The sequence below is a fragment of the Schistocerca cancellata genome, chromosome 1 (assembly GCF_023864275.1).
Source record: "Schistocerca cancellata isolate TAMUIC-IGC-003103 chromosome 1, iqSchCanc2.1, whole genome shotgun sequence".
Classification (NCBI taxonomy): Eukaryota; Metazoa; Arthropoda; class Insecta; order Orthoptera; family Acrididae; genus Schistocerca; species Schistocerca cancellata.
Window position 1 is genome coordinate 870,226,211 of NC_064626.1, and position 24,834 is coordinate 870,251,044.

Genomic DNA, 24,834 nt, shown 5'->3' on the forward strand with positions numbered 1-24,834 from the left:
AAGATGCTGTGTCCACCCTACCAAAAAGTCCTCAATCCAGCATTTGATTGTGTGAACCATGACATAATAATGTTAGAGAAATTACAATTCTATGGTATAAATGCAACAGCATATGAGTGGTTTAAGTCATATCTACAGAACAGGAAGCAAAAAGTCTCTTTATATGCTCCAAGTGATTCAAAGGGGTTTGCCACTTCACCTAACTGGGGTGAAATTACGTTAGGTGTTCCACAAGGTTTGCTCATGGGTCCCCTCCTGTTCTTGATATATGTGAATGACCTCCCTTCTTATGTGAAACAAGATACTGAACTGACACTGTTCGCTGATGATACAAGCATAATTATTAATCCACTAAAAGAAAGTCCGATAGAAAATGATACAAATAAGGTCTTTGGAAAAGTTATTAATTGGTTTTCTGCGAATGGGCTTGCTCTGAACTTTGAAAAAACACAGTACATCCTATTTTCTACTGCAAAAAGTATAATTCCTTCAATAAACATAACACATCAAAAAATAAAATATATATCAGTAGCCAGGTTAGAGCATACTAAGTTTTTGGGTGTACATATAGATGAGAATCTTAATTGGAAAAGTCATATTTTGGATCTCCTAAAGCGACTAGGTTCAGCAACTTTTGCAGTCAGAATAATTGCCAATTTTGAGGCTGTAGAAATTAGTAAGCTAACATACTTCACATACTTCCACTCTCTCGTGTCAGATGGAATAATATTTTGGGGCAACTCAACACTTAGGCAAAAGGTATTCACTGTCACTGCTCAAAAGAAAGTAGTTAGAATAATGTGTGGGGTTCATAGTCACACATCATGTAGGCATCTGTTTAAAAGGTTAGGAATTCTCACAACTGCTTCAACAGTACATTTACTCAGTAATGAAATTTTTTCTCAACAACAGTGACATTCATGATTACAATACCAGAAAAAAGAAAGACCTACACTATCCTCTACTTAACCTATCTTTGGCACAGAAAGGGGGAAAATATGCTGCTATAAAACTTTTTGATAAATTACCAGATGAAATAAAATGTCTGACAGACAGCAGTAATAGTTTCAAAAACAAATTGAAATCATACCTCCTTGACAACTCCTTCTATACCATAGATGAATTCTTGAATTTGAGTAAATAAGTCTGGAGATATAATATATGCATTTTGTGTCATTTAAGGGAATGGGATAGATAATAGAAATATTTAGGTATAACACTATCATACAAACAAAAAACAAATAAAAAATAAAACTTGTTTCCTATGTGCATTTCTTGTGCATTTGACATGTTCCACATCATAATGGTTTTCCATGCTATTGTTCAATGGAACATGTTACTAACTAACTAACTGACTAACCAGTCACAAATTTCACTTGATACCCAATATGATAGCACTTTTGACAATAAGCATAGGTGTGGTACTGAGTCAAATGCTTTTTGGAAATCAAGAAACATATCTACCCAATTGCCTTGATCCAAAGCTTTTTGCCATGATCAATGTTTTTGAAATCCATGCTACTTGGCATTGAGGACGTCATTCTGTTCGAGATACCTCATTACGTTTGAGCTGAGAGAATGTTCTAAGATTCTACAAGAAATTGTTGTCAAGGATATTTATCGGTAGTTTTGTGGCTCACTTCTACTACTCTTCTTGTACATGGGTGTGACCTACGCCTTTTTCCAAGAAATGGGAATTTTTTTGTTAGAGGGATCTATGGTAGATTCTAGTTGTAAGAGAGGCTAACTCAGCCACAAATTCAGTATAGAATCTGACAGGGATTCCATCAGGGCCTGGAGCTTTGTTCAACTTTAACTATTTCAGGTGTTTCTCAACACCATTGACTCTAATACTTACTTCATTCATTGTTTCGGTGGTATGAGGATTAAATTGGAGCAATTTTCCTGGCTTTTCCTTTGTAAAGGAACATTTGAAAACAGAGTTAAGCATTTCAGCTTTTGCTTTGCTACCCTTAATTTCAGTTCCTGTCTCACTCACTAGGGCCTGGACACTAACAATGATGCCACTAATGGCCTTTACATATGACCTCAATTTCTTTGTATTTTGTGAAATGTCATTTGTCAATATTCTGCTACAGTAGTCATTGAAGCCATCATGCATAGCTCTCTTCACAGCCAAATGCATTTCATTTAGCATCTCCCTACCTATAGCATTATGCTTTGTTTTACACTTATTACACAGTAATCTCTGATCTTTTAGAAGTTATATTTTACATGTTGCTTCAGTACACCAATCGGCACATTGTACGCGACATGAGCGCCACCTGCCCTGGCCGCATTGCTACCACGCAGGCCGATTTTACTCAGTTGCTTATACGCGCTCCGACCTCCATGTACTTAATTTTATTTATTTGACGAACCCTACTCGTAGGGCTATATTGTATTTGAACTAAAGGAGCTATGGAGATGTTTGTTAAAATTGCAACGACGTATCATGCCATGTTAATGTAATACTGTAAGTACAAGAAATTTATCTCATATTTTGTAACACAAGTGCCTCCTAATATATGTTAAACTCTAAACTTGACCTATGTGTATACCTTTCATATAAAACATGATGTTCATTTTCCTCAGGCCGTCTTCTGAAGAAGATAGGTTTAAACCTATTGAAACCTAGGTAAAGTTTACTTTATCCTTTGCAACTGGTCGGCTGTTTTTCATCTGATTACGTGGAACCGTTGCTGTTACGCAGCTATGTTTAAAATAATTAAAATAATTTTAGAAGTTTCTCTTTGTTGACCGTATACGATGGAGGCTCCCTCCCATTATGAACTTGAGGTGAATGTTTGGGTTGGTTACACCAAACAACACCCATTTAGCAGTAGTTCATTTATTCATCTAAGCACATGCAAGGCTCACAAAGAACTGAACATGGCAGAACAGCCTAAAGACAATGCTCAGAGTCCAAAGACGATACTAAGAATCCAAAGATGAACACATATCAATGCTGGTGTCGACCTCATTGGCGCCACAAACTGTTCTACTGGGTAAATATCTATCCAGTGCGTGGTTAACTATTCTTTTAAACTTGAACCAGAGTTCCTCTACATGCTCCTGACCTTTGCTTAAAGTTTCACATTCCTCGTTGAGATACGACATTACTGATAAATTATCTGGTTACTGAACATGTATCTCTTTCTCTGTGTTTTAGATGTCCTTTGTCCTTTGGTCATCATTGTTGCCATGAGCACATCATGGTCACTGATACTAACTTTGATGTAAACCCCCTCAAAGAGGTCCGGTCTGTTTGTTGCCATTAGGTCCAAAATATTTCCATCATGAGTGAGGTTCCTAACTATTTATCTAGGTAGTTTTCAGAGAAGGTAATTATTAATGTTTCACAGGATATCTTATCACACCCACCACTAACAAAACTGTAATTTTCACAATTAATTGTATAATGATTAAAATCTCCACCAGTGATTACAGTGTGGTTATGGAACTTACGTACTAGTGAACTGAGGTTTACTCCGAAGTTTTCAGTTACATCAGGAGATGAGTCTGGTAGGCAACAGAAGGATTCAGTTATCATTTTATGCCCACCCCTGATACTGACTCTTGCCCAAACAGTCTCTCATGCAGCTTCGATTTCTATCTCAGTGGATTTGAGTTTTTTTGTCTACTGCGACAAATACACCACCTCAATTTCCCATTTGCCTAGCCTTTCAATCTACACTTAAATTTTCCCCAGAAATCTCACCGCTGTCAATTTCAGGTTTCAACCAGCTTTCAGTAGCATATATTGTGTGAGCTTCACTGCTTATCATGAATGCTTCAAACTGTAGCACATCGTTGCAAATGCTATGGCAGTTTACAATTAGGATTTTAATATTCTCAGCTGTGGGAAGCATTTCTTTCCATCTTACACAGATGCTCTTGGATTTTCTACAGATATCATTATCTGGATTAAATGGAGAGTCATCTAATCTAAAAAAACATTGTGTACACTCCACATGTAGTCAGCTACCTGAATACAGCCTCTGATGTGTGGTGCACACGTGACCTATTTAGGGGGACTCTATAGTTCGCAACCCTATGGCATAAGTCCAAAAAGTCACAGCCTAGCTTCTCACAGAACCTGCAAAGTCTATGGTTCAGTCCTTCCACTTGACTTGGAACCATTGGGTCACCCCAGTTCTGTTGACAATGCTGCAAATTGTGAGCTTCAGTGAAACTCCATGTGCAAGGTTGTTCTTCTCAGCCTTCTCTACCAGTCACTGGAATGACCCAAGTATGACCTCTGAGCCCAGATGATAGGCATCAGTTGTTCCAACATGCCCCACAATCTGCAGCTGGTTGCACCCTGTTCCCTCAATTACTGTTGGAATAGCCTCTTCAACATGCTGAATGAGGCCCCCAGGCATACACACTAAGATCACATGGTATCCCTTCCTATTCCTTGCTAACATTTCTCTATGGGGTACTATCATTTGCCATACGTTCGAACTGCCAACGATTAATAGACCCTACCCTTTTGCGTTTGCCTCCTCCTGACAAAGGACAAAACAGGTTTCCCCAAAACAGGTGAAGTGAGTCGCACTGGCTCCGTTTCAGTTTCAGTGGAACACAGCACCTCAAACTTGTTGGTTGGTGGCATCAGTACAACACTCTTTGAGTCCTCGCTGGTCCCTGTCCACCCTGTACAGGATGCCTAGATCTACCACTGATGCCGGCCAGTGTGGCCGAGTGGTTCTAGGCGCTTCAGTCTGGAATCTCACTACCGCTACGGTTGCAGGTTCGAATCCTGCCTCAGACATGGATGTGTGTGATGTCCTTAGGTTAGTTAGGTTTAAGTAGTTCTAAGTTCTATGGGACTGATGACCTCAGATGTTAAGCCCCATAGTGCTCAGAGCAATTTGAACTGTTTTTTACCACTGACATGCCACTCACAATCAAATGGACATGTAATGACAGATCCTTTAGTTTCTACAGAGGAGATAGGATCCACAGTACTTGAGGTATCTCTGGTACAGGTACCACAGGCAACCAACTCTCAGCTCTTCCAACACACAGACTCACAGCAGCTACCAATTGTTTGATAGTAGTCATGGTGATTTCCAGCTGCTTACGAATGTCAACCAACTCAATCCGTATTTGAGAACAGCATTCACAGTGGGGCTGCATTTTGGCTAGTGCAATGTATTACAAGGCAGTGAACAAACAATTTTAAATCTAACTTGCTGATTATTTTTCATCTGTTGAGCTAAAAAGGTGCTATTTGCCTGTAAGAATTGAAGCAGATACACAAAACGAGATTTCTATTAAGGCAACACAAAAACCTGTGCTAAAAATTACTAGTTTCCTAAAATGTTTTGATGTTTATTACAGTTGTTAGCAACCTCAAAAACAGAGCTAATTTACTATAAATGGAGATAATATATTGAGCTACTCCTCTTTAAGGGAAAGCTAGATATAACGTAATATGTTAGATAATCTGCTACAATAACTAAATCACAAACCCCTGATTTGTTACACATTGCTTGTAATCTATGCAAACGACAATGGCAGCTTCAGAAAAGTCTCAGAAACACAAGTTTATTTACGGTGATATACAATGAAATTTAGGGGTGACGTATACTTCGGCTGAACTGTGGACCACAAATTCTGATTTTCTGTGAATTGAATTACATACTCCAAAACACTCGTATCGCCAACTTACGAAAATAGTTTTGAAGGCGTCCAAAAATTCTGAAACTAAACTATTTCTCACGTAATTGTACAATGAAATTAGAGAAAGTTTGTTTTGAATGAGCACAGGCCTTCTGTCCTTAAAAATTGTAAGAGCACAATTTAACTTAAGCCCGTAATTCACACTCGCGACTGTTTGAAGTTTCACAGTATATGACAGAACAGATGGGTAGTGATACAATCAATGAAAGATTATGCACAAGAAGTGATGCAAAGTTTATCTTGACCAAAATCACTAAAATGTACAGCACCAACAAAGCACGTCTTCTGACTTTTGCGGCTGACATCTTTGTCAAACATGTAATGCATTGTTTCTTTGCAGGTTTTGCTTAATTTATGAGTTGCTTCACACTACTGATAAGGTTTTCCCTTGTACTGTAACCAGTAATAGGAAATTGTAATGCTTCAGTCACTGTTTTTAACAAATGGCATGACTAGCCATCTTTGGTGTTTACTCTTATTTTCTTCTTTGTAATGGGGCAGATGAGGACTGGGACATTCACTTTTGGCACTTACATTTGGTCGTGATGATGGCACAGTGCTCACAGATTCTCTTGCTGTGTTGTTCTCTCTCCTTTGTACAGCGTGTGCCTCTCTTCTTATGGGATGGTATTTCCTGGAAGCTCTCTTTAAGTTTTCTGAGAACTGAGTGAACCCGGATGCTATTATGTGTTACTCACAATTCCTCGATGCCCTTTATTATTCCTGTTAGTAAAGGTGTTTTGACAACAGCTGAGAAGTTTCGATAAGCTGGTTGTATTCATTTGGAATATTTGATCATGAAGTGTTAGACACCTCGTCCTGCCCACATCTATATTTTTTTCCATGAGTAAGTATTGGATTCTGTTAAGAATTATAAATGACACATTGCTCTTCAGTGGCCCGTGTATTTGCTATATTTTGAGGTAGATAAACAATGTAAGATATACAGGATCAGACGGCTAAGACAGATCACCCCACTGCATTTTCAGAAAGAGTAACAATTTTTGCTGATTTGTAGTGGACAATCACAAGAATTTTGTGATGTGTGTAAGTAATTTTTAGTCTTTATAGCTGCAGAATTGACACAAACAGTTTATTTTTTATGAGACCATAATTTTTTTTCTATGACATTGAAAGGACACATCGAACAGGAATTCCGTAATATAACACATATTAAACTTGATCAAAGAGTATCAAGATTACAAGGTGTCAAGCCACTGTCCTGCCACAAACATCTGCCTTACTGCATCAAATACAAGCAAACACATACCTCAGATACAGTTCATGTGTTTATTAGCTACTGTGGCTGTCAGCCAAAGTGCTTAAAATGTTGACCTTGAGCATTGTTATATGTAATAAAGTGACTGTGGTGCAACAAATACTGCACATTGAATTTCATCTGAACATGTGGCAACATAGGCCCATGCTATATGGCATTTCTCGTCTTCAGGACTGATTGGTGGTTCCTTATGAACTTCTTGTTTTAATATAAATGTATGGGAGTGTTGGTCTAGTTTATGTTTCCTGGAAAACTTCTCCTACACTATTCAAATGTTCTGTTAGAATGCTCTGTCATTGTATGTGTAGAAAGGGAGGGGCATATGTCATGTCTGATACTACACGGATTGTCTTAATGTCAAGTTGATGCCTTCCTATAGTTGCAGCAGCAGTAAATCTTAGGAACTGTAAGTAGTCATGTGCATTTAGATTCCCCCCCAATAAAAGAGAGACCAGTGATGTGCGTCTTGAAAAATATGCACCAAGCATTGAGAGCAACATTGTGTTTTTATCCATTTCTGTGTTCCGTGGATTGTAAACTGACTGTCAGTGGAAATTGCAAAGATTGACTTGCCCATGATCTGTAAACAATGCATCTCCCGTAAACAAAAGTTTTCATAGATATGCCACACCACTTTGCAGTTTTCCTACATAACATTTGCAAAATTGTAACTATTTATGTATGTCGTTGCCATACACCAGGAGATGGAGTGATGTGAACAGAATGAAATCAGATAGAATGTAGTATTCTCAGAACACTCCCTCAGTAGATCCCTATCGTACATCTGTTTTGCCTCTTATGATTGGTGTCATTTGGATTATATGTTACTGCTGAAGAAATGTTATTTGCATTTCTTTTGTCGGTTGCTTCCATTTTTTGTTGCTGTATTTACTGTCCACATTTGTAATTATTAGAATATTTTTTAATGTTTGCAAAGACAAATGGTTTGAGCGTGGCACACTATGGATACGCTTCCCATACAACCACACCACTGCTCTTGCAGCTTGGTGACATTCCCCATAAATGAAATTGGTTTTTTCATCTGTCACAGAGCAAGTTGTCTAGTCGTTACAACAGTAGAGCACAAACTAATGGGACTTACAGGCTGCAGGGGCACAGATAAACACATGAACTGTAACTGAGGTATGTGTTAGGTTACATTTGGTACAGTATAGCAAACATTTGTGGGAGCTCTACTACTGATGGCAGGACAGTGACTTGCTGCCCTGTAATCTTGATGCTACTCAGTGACGTCTGATACATCTTATATTGTTGAGGTCCTGTTAAAAAAAAAAAAGAGAGAGAGAGAGAGAGAGAGAGAGAGAGAGAGAGAGAGAGAGAAGCTGGAGTCAATTCTACAGCTACAAACATTAAAAATTATGTGTGCATATCACACACTACTTCACAGTCTGCTACAACTTAACAAAAACATCATTTGCTCTATTTACTCTTTCTGAAAATGATGGGATGGCCTGTCTTAGCTGCCTCAACCTGTGGATTAACTTAATCTCTTTCCTGTGGTTTTTGTGCTACATTACAACAGACATTTGTGGGAGCTCTATTACCGATGGCAGGACAGTGGTTTGTTGCCGTATAATTGTGATGCTCCTCAACTGTTTTATTGAGTGTTAAATTGTTCTCTGGCATTTACTACTGTTATTTTGTGATTAGATGTATTTCAGACTGAAGATTTGTGCTTCTTATCTAGGTTCATTTGAAAGCTCTGTTGACTATAAATCTGTGTAAGTGTGCTATTGGATGGAAGGATGTATTATGGAGGATGTTTGTATGTGAGTGTCTTGTTTGGCGACACAATTCTAGAAGGTTTATTCTGATGAGAGTTTACTTATCTACTCTGACCTTTATTTTTTTTCCATACTGTTTAGGCCATTAATGGTATTGCATATACTTATCACTATTACTATCATTCACCAGAAGCAGAGTGTCATTTATGTACTGTTAACAATAATGTTTTTTATTCTTTGGGGTTAACCCCAAAACAACCGTTGCCCAAGAAGATTTATGTAGAAATGTCAGCTGTAATCCAGCAGTGCTCGAACCCACATTAAGGCCTTTATCTTGTTTGTAAGAGTTTGTTACAGAGAGGGAGATTGGTAAGATTTAAGACTCATTCAAATAGGTCCAAGAATTCAGTCATTTCTGTTTACACATCGGTAATATCACATGATATGAACTGTGCTGTAGGAGTCACAAGGATATTTTTAATTTCATCTTGTACCTGTTCTTAGGAATAGTTTACTGCATATGTATATAATGTAGTAAGGATCTGATCATGGTGTGTGTAATTTTCTAGCTTTATTTGGCTTCTAAATGTCAATTACAACAATATCTTTCAGTGCTTTAGGAATTAGTGAAGGTTAAATATATTTTAAATCTTTTACTGCTTTCTTAGTCGTTATGATACAAGTATAACTACTAAATTGAAAAAAATTGTACAGGTTCCGATTATTCAAAGACCATAACAATGTAACTGTTCACTTTTTAGCTTTTTTATTTAGGCTTATTTTCCAAGGATCTCCAGCATTTCTTACACCAAATGAGAAAACGTATGCTATTAGATACTTGAAGATACATGTATAAATGTTTACTGAAAAATGTTTCTGTTCTTGTGGAGTGTTTTAACTGCAGTTCCTTCTTTTTGTATTTATACTGGAGCATATTTCTATGTGCATGTTTCTAACAGCATGAGAATGGTTTTCACTTATCTTTATTTAGTTAAAGCTTTCAGTTAAGATATACATTCTGTGTTGAATTTTATGTTGGCCAATATTTCAAGCAGTGAAGTTTTCAGAAGTGTAAATCAGCCTCACTGCCTAAGAGCCATATTCCATTTTATCATTTTTTTATCTCATTGTATTAATGTATGGTTATGTGTATGTCAATGTGTATTATACACAAGGAAACTAAAAAATTAAACTGTGCACTCCTTGGAATGGAAATACACAGAATTTATTTTCTATGCTATTCTGCCCAAATAAAACTGATTTTTTGAGTAATAAAGGTGCCTATGGAAAATTCAGTGGTCTCAGAAAATAAAGGAAATGAGAATTGCAAACAAAACGTCTTTAGGAGCCTTCAGAGCAATCACCATTAACTACAACAGACTTCTGAAACTGGTAGTAAACCCTTTGGAAATTCGGGAAACACTTCTCGAGGAATTGCTCGAAAGACCATGATCACGCTTTGGATATTCGCAACATCTGTGTGATGAACTTTCTCAGTCAATGCAAGGTGACTGTTCTTAAATGTCCTATTTATTCTCCAGATTTGGTGCCATCAGATTACTTTCTGTTTACCTGCACTAAATAAGCCCTAGGCTTTGCAATTGTTGCATGACCACAGTGCTTTGACTAATTCCAAAAGAAGTGTTTGCTAACTGTTTCCAATACATTTATGACCAATAGTAACGTCACGAGTCAAACCGCAATAGCATTTTATTGCAATAAGCTACCTCGCAGTACGGGCTCGTAGCTGTGGAGTCGGTGGCGATGACAGTGACACCTGTCGCTAGCATGACCGTGGGAAGTGACAGAATATTCAAGCCCTTAAGAATCTAAATAAACTATACTAAATCTTACTCAGTTTCGAAAAATCTTTATAGTTAGCCTTTTGTTATTAAAAAGAAGCTCGTTGCCAAGTCTCAGCTTTCTGGCTTGGATACTTTCAAAGTTAGAGAAAATTACCAAAAACCGACACTAGTCAGATAAAAGTCAGTTCAGATGCATAACAGTTCGTCCTCTGCTGTCAGTTGGAATCATTACTGAAGTTTACAAAATGTTAGGTCAGTATGTTTGAATTTTTATATTTAAATAACGTTCGCTATTTTTCGTTTTCGTAATAGAGAATTCAGTAAGAATTAGTATTAATTTAATAACTATTTGATTTGTTGTGTAATTAAATGAGAGTAAACGAGAATGCGTATGCGGGACATATGTAAGGATTCAACATTATCTCGTGTTAAACGTTATGTAACTTGGTCATGGGAAAGTGTGCAACAACTTGTTGCAACGAAAGCTTCAATTGCCTTTACTTGCCGACGACGTATGTACAAGTGTGCTTGTTTTTATAAGAAGGCAGCCAGAATAGTTATTTGTAGAGTAATGTTTTTCTAAAGTTATTTCAAGATTAGTTTTCGTTTTGTTCGGTTTGGTGGAACTTTTTATTAATATTTGCAGCACTGAATGACATAAATGCATCTGCGAATATTTATTGGAGTAAAACAGTTTAGGTGCGAATATGATCTTGAAAGATTGATCTGATTGGCTGTTCATTTGATCAAGCCATCAGAGTGAAGTCTTTCCCGCTCTCTGTCAGGTAGTATATGCGCTGTGAGCAACGGCATTGAGGCAGTGATAGTCTCGGTGTCAGACGCGTAGTTCATGTTGAATGTGTCCGAAAAAGTTACATGTAACATGAAGAAGGTACTGTTATTTCGGGTTCAGTTTATATCTCCGTGAAAGCAGATGCATTTACGGACAGATTGTGAAAATTTGAGCTTTGTTAAGGAATTAGTTGGAGAGATAAACGCGTGTAATCTCTCGGCCTTTGTGAAAAATTCCGCGTGGAATATTTCGTAATCGTTTACGGACTAGTTGGCGAGCAACTTCTTTTAAAGAAATCCACTGAAAAGGACCTAAACTAAAACTCATGTTGTAGCTGTGCATAAACTGTGAAAATCGCATAACAATTCGGGTTGAACTTTGGTACATTTCTGGCTATCTTGCGTGTGTACTAGATGGTATGAGCTGTGAGATGTTGTTGTTGTGGTCTTCAGTCCTGAGACTGGTTTGATGCAGCTCTCCATGCTACTCTATCCTGTGCAAGGTTCTTCATCTCCCAATACCTACTGCAACCTACATCCTTCTGAATCTGCTTAGTATATTCATCTCTTGGTCTCCCTCTACGATTTTTACCCTCCACGCTACCCTCCAATACTAAATTGGTGATCCCTTGATGCCTCAGAACATGTCCTATCAACCGATCCCTTCTTCTGGTCAAGTTGTGCCACAAACTTCTCTTCTCCCCAATCCTATTCAATACTTCCTAATTAGTTATGTGGTCTACCCATCTAATCTTCAGCATTCTTCTGGAGCACCACATTTCGAAAGCTTCTATTCTCTTCTTGTCCAAACAATTTATTGTCCATGTTTCACTTCCATACATTGCTACACTCCATACAAATACTTTCAGAAATGACTTCCTGACACTTAAATCTATACTCGATGTTAACAAATTTCTCTTCTTCAGAAACGCTTTCCTTGCCATTGCCAGTCTACATTTTATATCCTCTCTACTTCCACCATCATCAGTTATTTTGCTCCCCAAATAGCAAAACTCCTTTACTACTTTAAGTGTCTCATTTCCTAATCTAATTCCCTCAGCATCACCCGACTTAATTCGACTACATTCCATGATCCTCGTTTTGCTTTTGTTGATGTTCATCTTATATCCTTCTTTCAAGACACTGTCCATTCTGTTCAACTGCTCTTCCAAGTCCTTTGCTGTCTGTGACAGAATTACAATGTCATCAGCAAACCTCAAAGTTTTTATTTCTTCTCCATGGATTTTAATACCTACTCCGAATTTTTCTTTTGTTTCCATTACTGCTTGCTCAATATACAGATTGAATAACATCGGGGAGAGGCTACAACCCTGTCTTACTCCCTTCCCAACCACTGCTTCCCTTTCATGTCCCTCGACTCTTATAACTGCCATCTGGTTTCTGTACAAATTGTAAATAGCCTTTCTCTCCCTGTATTTTACCCCTGCCACCTTTAGAATTTGAAAGAGAGTATTCCAGTCAACATTGTCAAATGCTTTCTCCAAGTCTACAAATGCTAGAAACGTAGGTTTGCCTTTCCTTAATCTTTCTTCTAAGATAAGTCATAAGGTCAGTATTGCCTCACGTGTTCCAGTGTTTCTACGGAATCCAAACTGATCTTCCTCGAGGTCAGCTTCTACTAGTTATTCCATTCGTCTGTAAAGAATTCGTGTTAGTATCTTGCAGCTGTGGCTTATTAAGCTGGTAGTTCGGTAATTTTCACATCTGTCAACACCTGCTTTCTTTGGGATTGGAATTATTATATTCTTCTTGAAGTCTGAGGGTATTTCGCCTGTTTCATACATCTTGCTCACCAGATGGTAGAGTTTTGACAGGACTGGCTCTCCCAAAGCTGTCAGTAGTTCCAATGGAATTTTGTCTACTCCGGGGGCCTTGTTCCGACTCAGGTCGTTCAGTGCTCTGTCAAACTCCTCACACGGTATCATATCTCCCATTTCATCTTCATCTACATCCTCTCCCATTTCCATAACATTGTCCTCAAGTACATTGCCCTTGTATAGACCCTCTATATACTCCTTCCACCTTTCTGCTTTCCCTTCTTTGCTTAGAACTGGGTTTCCATCTGAGCTCTTGATGTTCATACAAGTGGTTCTCTTACCTCCAAAGGTCTCTTTAATTTTCCTGTAGGCAGTATTTATCTTACCGCTAGTGAGATAAGCCTCTACATCCTTACATTTGTCCTCTAGCCATCCCTGCTTAGCCATTTTGCACTTCCTGTCAATCTCATTTTTGAGACGTTTGTATTCCTTTTTGCCTGCTTCATTTACTGCATTTTTATATTTTCTCCTTTCATCAATTAAATTCAATATTTCTTCTGTTACCCAAGGATTTCTACTAGCCCTCGTCTTTTTACCTACTTGATCCTCTGCTGCCTTCACAACTTCATCCCTCAAAGCTACCCATTCTTCTTCTACTGTATTTCTTTCCCTCATTCCTGTCAATTGTTCCCATATGCTCTCCCTGAAACTCTGTACAACCTCTGGTTCTTTCAGTTTATCCAGGTCCCATCTCCTTAAATTCCCACCTTTTTGCAGTTTCTTCAGTTTTAATATACAGGTCATAACCAATAGATTGTGGTCAGAGTCCACATCTGCCCCTGGAAATGTCTTACAATTTAAAACCTGGTTCCTAAATCTCTGTCTTACCATTATATACCTAATCTATCTGATACCTTTTAGTATCTCCAGGGTTCTTCCATGTATACAACCTTCTTTCATGATTCTTAAACCAAGTGTTAGCTATGATTATGTTGTGGTCTGTGCAAAATTCTACCAGGCGGCTTCCTCTTTCATTTCTTAGCCCCAATCCATATTCACCTACTACATTTCCTTCTCTCCTTTTTCCTACACTCGAATTCCAGTCACCCATGACTATTAAATTATCGTAGGACAGTGATATTAGCTGTTAGTTTTAAATGTGGGCTTATAGCACCTATCTGATTTGGCATCTAAAGCAAATGAAGAACTATTTGCCGAATTTTGATATTTTCCTAAGAGATGAAAGTAAATAACTGTAAAGGTATGTTTACACGATCAAAAACGAAGAACTGTGTTTTGGTGCCACATGGCGATCACAAATTCGTAACGGACTCAGGATCGAAAGGCGAAATAATTAAAGTGTTACAAGATGATAGAAACTTTCTGTTAGCGAGAATCAGCGATTTAGAACAAGAACTAAGCAAATATGTAAGCAGTGAAAAGTGGTGTACCGCAGAAAGTGCGTCGAACACACACAATTTAAAATCGCAACTAAAAATGCACTCGTGTTATAATGTATCTTCAACGCCAACGGTATCCAGAAACAGTGCGTCTAAACCAGTAAGTGCACCTTCAGATAAAGAAACTGTTCTGATGTCAGTTGGTAAAGAGCCAATGCAATGTGTAAGTGTAACTGAAGGCAGTGTTTACACGGCAGTCAGCGAAAACGAAACGGTAATGAACGATACCAATAGTGTTCCAGAAGATTAAGCACCTGAACATATGAAACAAGGTTACGAGTTAAGGAATGCAGTACGGAATCCGAAAGTTTTAATAGTGAGTGACAGCCAAGGCCGGCACTGCAGAAACATTCTGGAGACAAAACTAGACACAAAATATGACATTTAAAGTTTTGTTAAACCAAATGCTCCTCTCCGTGAAGTTTTTAATCTAATTGACAAATTAGCAGAAGACTTGAATGCGAATGATACTCTTATCTTAATGGCTGGGTCGAACAATACTGAAGACTCATACAACAACATTGTGGAAAGCATTGATAACGTGTTACCAAGTGTTCTCCAACTCAGCAACAAGACAAATATCATTTTTCATTTAATTCCCCATAGATTCGACAAAGAATATATAAACGAAAAAATTGACATGGTTAATCATCATTTACTGCAAATAGTGAACTGTTCAAAATCTTGCAACAAAAGGAAAATATCCATAAACTTTGAAATGGAAAGACTGTCTCGTGATAAATTCACACGTCACGGATTCCACTTGAACAGACAGGGGAAGGAGCAAGTATGCAACAGACTGTCTTCGTTAATTAAAATTAACAATCGTACAAACCAGATGCATGCATCTCTGAATCGGCCAGTCTACCTGAAGAAATCAATGTTTCACCAAAATAAATACAATGTGAAAACCAGTGCAATAGGAGTGCCTAAAGTGAAACGAATGCTACTTGACAAGTGGATTACCATTAGAAGCACCACAGCACATGAAAGGCAGGGCCCAGAATCCAGGGAACCAGCTAGCAAGAAGACACTACCCACACCTCAAATCAAGGAGGATTTTTTACAGCTAACAATACTAGATGTAAAAAAGAGGTAAGTGGTCAAGCAAGACACAATATAGTCCCTGCTTCATACTTTAAATTGTTCCATCGGGATTGTTCAGTCTCTTTCCAATAAACTGAATGAAATACAATTATTGTTAAATGATATGAGTGATATTTCTGTTTTATGCTTTACTGATCACTGGCTAAATAAAGACATGATAGAACTTGCATACCTACTACCTCAGTTTAAATTAGCTGCCACATTTTGTAGAGAAGTACTCAGGCATGGTGGTAGCTGCATATATCTTATAGACTTCACTAAAATACCAAATTTGACAGCTTATCTAAAGAAAGAGACATAGAACTCTCAATAGTAGAACTACCAACTAGCAATTCTGCAATCATCTGTGTATATAGGTCACCAGATGGTGATAAAAAAGTTTTTTATAATCATATGGAAGAGCTGTTAGAGGACTTCAACACCCTTAAAAAATATTATCGTATGTGGAGATTTCAATGTTGATTTCTCCAAACCCAGTAAATTAAAAAGTGAAATCAAAGACTTACTGAAGTCCTTTAACCTAAAACCAACTATAACCAACCCAACTCGTATAACCACTACTTCTGCAACAACCGTAGATCAGGTGTTCGTAAACACAGATAAATATATCTGCAACACACAGACTGCAAACACTGGTTTTAGTGATCACATTGCCCAAATACCAACAATCACTATTCCAGGAAACACGAAAGACCAAAAAACTATTGTGAGGAAGTTTAATAATGAAAACATAGATTACTTTTGTTCTCTCTTGAGAAGAGAAATCTGGACTGATGTTTACAGTTCAAACAGCACAGATGACAAGTTTGATAAATTTGTGGCCACATACAAACATTTTTTTTGAAATAGCCTTTCCTAAACAAATGTCACTCATGAATTCTGTGCACAAACCAAATAGATGAATCACAACAGGAATAAAAATATCATGCCAGAATAAAAGGAACCTATATGAATACTCGAAGCAAATCACAAATCCTGTATTTATCAACTACTTTAAGCAATATAAACAAATACTTAGACAAGTTATAACAAAAGCAAAGAAAATGGAAAATGACAAACACATAAAAAATTCCAGGAATAAGACTAAAGCAACCTGGAATATCATAAAAAGAGAAACAGGTACTACATCATTAGTCCACAAAAATATAGACCTTCTTGAAAACAACAATAAAATAATCAACCCCACAGTAGTGGCTAATAAATTTAACAACAACTTTTCTAATGTTGCACACCACCTGATTACCAAACATTACAACTCACAACCAGACAGCAATACACTCCAGTCAGATACAAAAATTCTTACAAGAACCCCATTCATGTCTCCAACAACACCTGAGGAATTATCTGTCATTATAAAAAGTTTACCCAATAGGTATTCAGCAGGTACTGATTAAATACCAGATATTATCATCAAAGCAAGTGTAACATCTATCATAGAACCACTAATGGATATTTTCAATTCATCATTCGTGAGTGGTATATTCACGAAAAATCTGAAAATGGCAAAAGTGACACTACTGTACAAGAAAGGGGCAAACATGAAGCTGCAAACTATAGACCTGTATCAGTATTGTCAGGCTTTGGTAAAATTCTTGAAAAACTATTTGTTAGAAGGCTGACAGCCTTTCTAAATAAAGAAAACATAATAAGTGATGCGCAACACAGATTCAGAACTGGCAGATCAACACAGTCAGCTATTTATACCTTCTTAAATGAAATTCTAACTGCAGTAGATAATAAACAACATGTGTCTGGCATATTTCTTGACCTTAGTAAAGCATTCGATGTAATTGATCATAATACTCTGTTGCAGAAGCTAGGTAATTATGGAATACGAGGCCTGCTATACAAGTGGATACATTCCTACCTTCATGACTGTCAACAGATCACTTAAATAAATTACAAAGACATAAAAACACAAAAATTTGTAATTTTTACAGTAATGCACAAAAAATTACATATGGAGTTCCTCAAGGGTCAGTCCTTGAGCCAATTCTTTTTATTCTTTATGTTAATGATTTGTCAGAAAAAATAACTTAAGGGACAACAGTACTTTTTGCAGATGACACAAATATCCTAATCAAATCACGTGATGAGGAAAGCCTACAAAAAACAGCTACAGGTATAATACAAAATTTGACACAATGGTTCAGAACAAACAAGCTAATAATAAATAATGAAAAAACAGTGACAGTCAATTTCCACAATTCGCAGAAACTACATCCTACAAGACCAATTTTTAAAAGTGATGGAAAAACTGTCTCATCTGTGAGCGACACAAAATTTTTAGGTATACATATACAGCAAAACCTAAAATGGGAGACACATCTTAACCATGTAAATAAAAAGCTAAACACACTTACATACGCAGTAAGAATCCTCACACAAAATACAAGGCATGCGTCTGTGATCACAATGTACCATGGCAGTATTCAGTCACTGCTGATGTACGGCATTATCTTTTGGGGGAACTCTGTAGGTACAAACAAAACATTTAGGCTACAGAAAAAGATTGTTAGAATAATAAACCATGCTAAGTACAGAGACTCCTATAGACCAATATTTAAAATCTCAGTATACTGCCTCTTCCTTGCTTATATATGTATGAAATATTAAATTTCACAAAATGAAGTATTTTAAAAGATGGAAATATCTTCAAGTATAACTGTGATTACCACCCTCATGATACTAGGCAGAAACATTACTTGCATGTCAATACAGTAAGTACAAACATTTGTAAGAGAGGAGTGTATCATACTGGTATAATGCTGTACAATCACATGCCATCCTATTTGAAACATATGCAAAATTTACAAAAGTTTAAAGTGAAACTGAAAGAGTACTTGCTTGACCACTGCTTCTATTCTGTTTCCGAGTTTTTAGAGTACCTGAAAAGTGTAGTGTAATTGCTCAAATATTCTTAATAAGTCTATCATTTTATTTTATTATATTAAATTTCTCATCAATATTCAACATGTATTGAATAATTTTTAATTATTTATCCTTTCAAAATGATAATGTGTATGATGGTGTATATACTGTACTTGTTCTACATCGTTTGTGCAAAATATGTACCTAAACACGATTTACAGGACCAAAAAGAAATACAAATACAAATACAAATACAATCGCCCTCCACCTGAAAATTGTTGTAAGGTATTTACATGACATTTAGCTACAGGGTTAATGTGTACTGTCCTAATGCAAGTAGTGACTACGTTTTTCATCAATGCTGCTTTTAACATCGTCAGAACAGTATCTACGTTGCAGAGAAGCAGGTTAGTGACCAGACACTGTACTGAAGTGGGTGGAACTTTTGTGGTTGACAGTACAACGAAAGAAACAGTAAGCAGTTACGCGAATTATAACCCAGCAACGCCTCAATTGGTGTTTTATCGGTCGGGAATTACAATATAGAGTTTGCAAGAGTACTAACTGTATATAAAAACAGCAGTGTGAAATGAAGTGTTTCACAGGCGAGTGAAAAAGGAACTATATTAGGACAATAGACACATGTGCTAATGAATGTGCATCGAGAATCGGCAGCCATTGAAACTAGGTGGCAGAGTACGTCGGCGACGGATCGGCAAGGAGAGGCATCATTTCTACTGCACATAGTACAACTGACGGTATGCAGTAGCAGACGACATGCTGACAACTGCAGATCGCCAGGCGCCGTTCTACTGTAGTGACCAGCATCCGGGGTGGTTGGCAGTGGGGGCCCAGAATTGTACTTGGTTGGAGCAGAGCAGTGATGTTAGTATGGAGATCACTGGAGCAGAGCCTGGCAGACGGACACTCTGTTTCATCTCGGCTTGCAGTCAACCGGGTGAGACGGAAGATAAGTAGTGTTCTACTTTATTGTCTGTGTGTATGTGCTAAGAAACTGTGAATAATGGCTGAAAACAATCTGGAAATTGTAGATGAGAAACTGGAGGTAGATTTGGGGAGAGTTAAAGCTGAAAATGATTCCATGAGTAGTGGCTTCAGTTTTTATGTCTCTAGTAGCAGTTTGAGAGATTAAATGTATGTTAATTATGGAACGGATAGTCAGCATAATACATCGGAACCTAGTGTCCCATTTACACCTGGTAATGTTAAGGAAATAAAGCAGGAGCCAATTGTTGCTAGGGAGCAGAAGGACAATGTGGCAGGTATGTTGGCAAATATCTTGCAACATATGGGACAAATAAATGCTAATATGTGTAAAATTGGATCGGATATTTATAGTAAGAAGAATGGTTTGGATTCCGAAATTAAAACGTCATTGAGTTCTGATAGTGACGATAAAATGAATAAAATGGGAATGATATTGATAATAATTGACAAAAATGGAATCAGATATAAAAACTTCACTAAGTTCTGAAATAAACGAATTACATACTGAAGTGGTCGAAATAGAATCCAAAATGGAAAATAAATTTTCGAATTTGAGGGATTCGTGGAAAAATGACCTGGCTTTGTTTGGTAATCAGGTCAGGCAAGTATGTAATGCTGCAATTGTAACAGAGGAAAGTGAACTAACGTCACAGATAAGGCAAGTTGCTGAGGATAGTGTTCAGCTAGAGGAAAGACTAATTTCTGAATCAAATAAAGTTCATGGACAGATTCAGAATGTAGAAAAATGCTGTGAAGATAGTCACATTGTCTTAGAAAGTAAAATTAAGGAAGGAAATTATGTGTGTATGTAGGTTGCTGTGCAAATGTCTAATAAAATTACTAATATTGAAAGTAACATTAGGTAAATGAGCAGCTATATAACCATGAAGGTAGACTAACAATGGTTGAACAGAAAGCTAACAACAATAATGTGTGTTTAGTGTCTAATGGTGTTGTGGAATCTACTGAAATGGCCTATGAGATGCATCGCCAATTTTGAAATTTTACCCAAATAAGAATGTTCATCCAAAAGAGTTTTGGAGTGATTTCAAAGATGTGTTGCCTAAAGTGTGGAATCATAAGCAAAAGATTGGTTTCATTACATCAAATTTAATGGTGGAAACTAGAAATGGGGGAATTTAGCTTCTGATAAATATGACAGTTTAGGGGATTTCAAGCAGGCTTTTAACAAAGAATATTGGGGAAAGAGAAAGCAGATGGAAGCTTTAAACAAGTTTTGGCTGGGGGAAAAGTATGACCCAAAGAAAGATAGGATCAAAGGTTTGTGCAAAAGTGGATGACTACCTTGTCATATTTAAATGCAAAGGTAGAAACAGAACAGATCATTAAGGGCATAGAGAATAAGTTGCCGTTATATTGACAGAATAAGATCATTTCGGCTCCTCAAGATGATACTGATAGGTTTATCTATTATTTAGAAATATTAGAAAACATTTTGAGAGATGAGGAAAGTAAGAGGAAAGAATATAGGCCTCCCGCGAGACCCAATGACAATAGGACGGAAGTCAATGTAAATAGAATAGGCATACAAAGAGGTAATGGTTACCAGGGTAGGTATAGGGAAGAGGAGGTACAGGTTCTGCTGGAAGTAGGTTCAATGACAGAGTACAGTATTTTGATTGCAATCAGCTGCGAGCCGATGGCGTAATGGGTGAGCATTACCTATCAGACAATGGAAATGTCAGAGGCAATGAGATCGCACAGCAGGGAAACGTATAGCGGTCTGTGATGATGCTAACATTTGCAGACTGCAACCGTATAGACTAAACCCGCTAGCAACGCCCTTTGTAAAGAAGGCACCTACTAAACAATGTACTGAAACAATGTAATGAAATCAGAAGGGCAGGGGAGAGTGATACTGAGAAGCAGTTTATTTCTTTAGAAAAAAAGTAGCATTTCGTGGAGAGGAAAGTTCTAGTAAATATCGCAGGAACCATGCTAAGAAGGAACTTAATACAGAAATTAAAGACTCAGGTCAGGAGGTGGGAGTGAATCAGCACTGCGAAACTGTTGTGAGACTACCTGTATACGGTGGAAGTGACACAATGGGAATACAAATGGATGTTGTAAATAGACTGAATCAAGTAATTTCGGAATGTGAGGATGAAGGGACCGAAGAAGAAGTAAATGATTTAGATAGTTCTGATGACACCTTGGGTAGGGTTGTAGAAACAAAGATTATTCTGGAGGATGAGATGTTAGAGAATTCTTTTGATTTGTCTGTAGCGGAAAAGATAGTAAAAGCCGCCACTTATAATGAAGTGAAAGGGGTGCCAGTTAAGTTAAGTGTACGCCCCACAGAAGGGGTAGGCTTTGACAGGCATGAAGTAGTGCAAGATTTATTGGAAGAACCTAAGTCTGTAATTAGAAGTGAATAAGTGGGGCAACCTATAGTAGAAGTAACTGTGTTTGAAGAAAAGGTTCCTTGCTTGATAGACACCAGATCAGAAGTTTGCGCAGTGTCACAAAATTTTGTGAATTCTCTTCCAAAAAGTAAACAAATAGTGATAATGCCTGTGAGTGGGTTGATTATCAATGGACTCAGTGTGGAAATGTTAATAGGCGCCAATTTCTTGAATAAATACCAAGGTGGGATGATTTTGGAACCAATCATGCAATGGTTAGGGTAAATAGAAAACTGGTAACTATAGCTTTCACAGGCAAAAGATATAGCGTGAATAATGAAGTAAGTGATACACTGATCCGATAATGTAGGACCACTGAGGTAATTGAAGGTTATAATGAATATGGCGATAGAAGGGAAGTAGATCCTTCTGAGCTAGAGAATCTCAGAATCAGGATCAATGAAAACTTAGAGGAACTAACTGATTTGACGAATAAACAATGACAAGATCTGAGGCAAATTTTAAATAGGCATTGTGAAGTATTTTCCGACCAGCCCAGATCAGTTAGGAAATATTTGTGCTATTTAACTGTGAAAGAAGATGCACATTTTTTCCGAAACCCTTCGCTGTTCCAGAAGTGCATAAGGAAACTGTTCGCGATTTGATACAGAACACGCTCGAATGGGGGATAATTGAAAAAGCAATTAGTGTCTACAATAACCCATTTGTTACAGTACCTAAGGATGGCTCAATTAGGCTAGTTTTGGATGCCAGGGCATTAAATAAAATTATGTTACCGGAAAGTGATAGTCCTGAAAACACAGAAGAATTATAAAAAAAATTTAAAGATGCTAAATTTTTTAATTCTATGGATGTAACTTGAGGTTCTTGGAATTTACCTTTGGCTAAAGAATGCAGAAACTACACAGGATTCCTGTTTGAAGGACGATGTTACCAGTATGAGGTAGTGCTCTTTGGGTTGAACATCAGTGTATGTGCTTCTGTTTGGGCAATGTCCCAGGTCTTAGGTGATCAGTTATTAAGGCGGATAACTGTTTAGGTGGATGATGTATTAGTTTCGATTCCCACTTGGGAAGAGCTTTTCATATTGTTAGACAAGGTTAGAGGCAATTAAAATGGTGGAATGAAACTGAAGTTAGACAAAACCGAATTTGTGAAGAAAGAACTTAAATTCATGGGACATATAGTTAGTGGTGAAGGGATTATGCCCGATTCAGGTAAATTAAAGGCTGTTAGAGATTATGTAGCCCCAACTACACGTAAAGAGCTAAAGGGTATGTTTGGCCTTTTCGGATTTTACCGACAATTTGTACCGGGTCAGTTATTTAATGAATCTTGTCTGAGGGAACCTTTGAAGAAGACCGTGCCTTATAAGTGGACCCAGGAGTGTCAAACAGCTTTCGAAAAACTTAAAGAAGCACTTGTGAACAGTCAGATTTGGAACCATCCTTACTTTTCAAAACTTCTTTTCTTTTTATCAGAGGCTTGTGGTTACGGTCTGGGGGTGGAATTGTCCCAAATCGAAACGGTTGGTGAAGAACCGGTCCACAAAACGATCGCCTTAGCAAGTCGGTCGTTGCAGCAACCGGAGAAAAATTATAGCATTTCGGAACTGGAAGCATTGGCCATTATTTTCGGATTGCAGAAATTTGAGCAATATCTTCTAGGACATAAAGTTATGATTTTTACAGACCATAATGCTCTAACGTATTTAGATACTTGTCAGCTTAAGCATGACAGACTGAGGAGATGGCCTATGTACTTACAGCAATTTGACTCTGAGATGAAGTATACAGGGTGTTACAAAAAGGTGCGGCCAAACTTTCAGGAAACATTCCTCACAGACAAATAAAGAAAAGATGTTATGTGGACATGTGTCCGGAAACGCTTAATTTCCACGTTAGAGCTCATTTTACTTTCGTCAGTATGTATTGTACTTCCTCGATTCACCGCCAGTTGGCCCAATTGAAGGAAGGTAATGGTGACTTCGGTGCTTATGTTGACACGCGACTCATTGCTCTACAGTACTAGCATCAAGCACATCAGTACGTAGGATCAACAGGTTAGTGTTCTTGACGAACGTGGTTTTGCAGTCAGTGCAATGTTTACAAATGCGGAGTTGGCAGATGCCCATTTGATGTATGGATTAGCACGGGGCAATAGCCGTGGCGTGGTACGTTTGTATCGAGACAGATTTCCAGAAAACGTGTCCCGACAGGAAGACGTTCGAAGTAATTGATCGGCGTCTTAGGGAGCACGGAACATTCCAGCCTATGACTCGCGACTGGTAAAGACCTAGAACGATGAGGACACCTACAATGGACGCGGCAATTCTTCGTGCAGTTGACGATAACCCTAATGTCAGCGTCAGAGAAGTTGCTGCTGTACAAGGTAACGTTGACCACGTCACTGTATGGAGAGTGCTACGGGAGAACCAGTTGTTTCCGTACCATGTACAGCGTGTGCAGGCACTATCAGCAGCTGATTGGCCTTCACGGGTACACTTCTGCGAATGGTTCATCCAACAATGCGTAAATCCTCATTTCAGTGCAGTTGTTCTCTTTATGGATGAGGCTTCATTCCAACGTGATCTAATTGTAAATTTTCACAATCAACATGTGTGGGCTGACGAGAATCCGCACGCAATTGCGTAATCACGTCATCAACACGGATTTTCTGTGAACTTTTGGGCAGGCATTGTTGGTGATGTCTTGATTGGGCCCCATGTTCTTCCCCCTACGCTCAATGGAGCACGTTATCATGATTTCATACGGGATACTCTACCTGTGCTGCTAGAACATGTGCCTTTACAAGTACGACACAACATGGGGTTCATGCACGATGGAGCTCCTGCACATTTCGTCGAAGTGTTCTCGACAACAGATTCGGTGACTGATGGATTGGTAGAGGC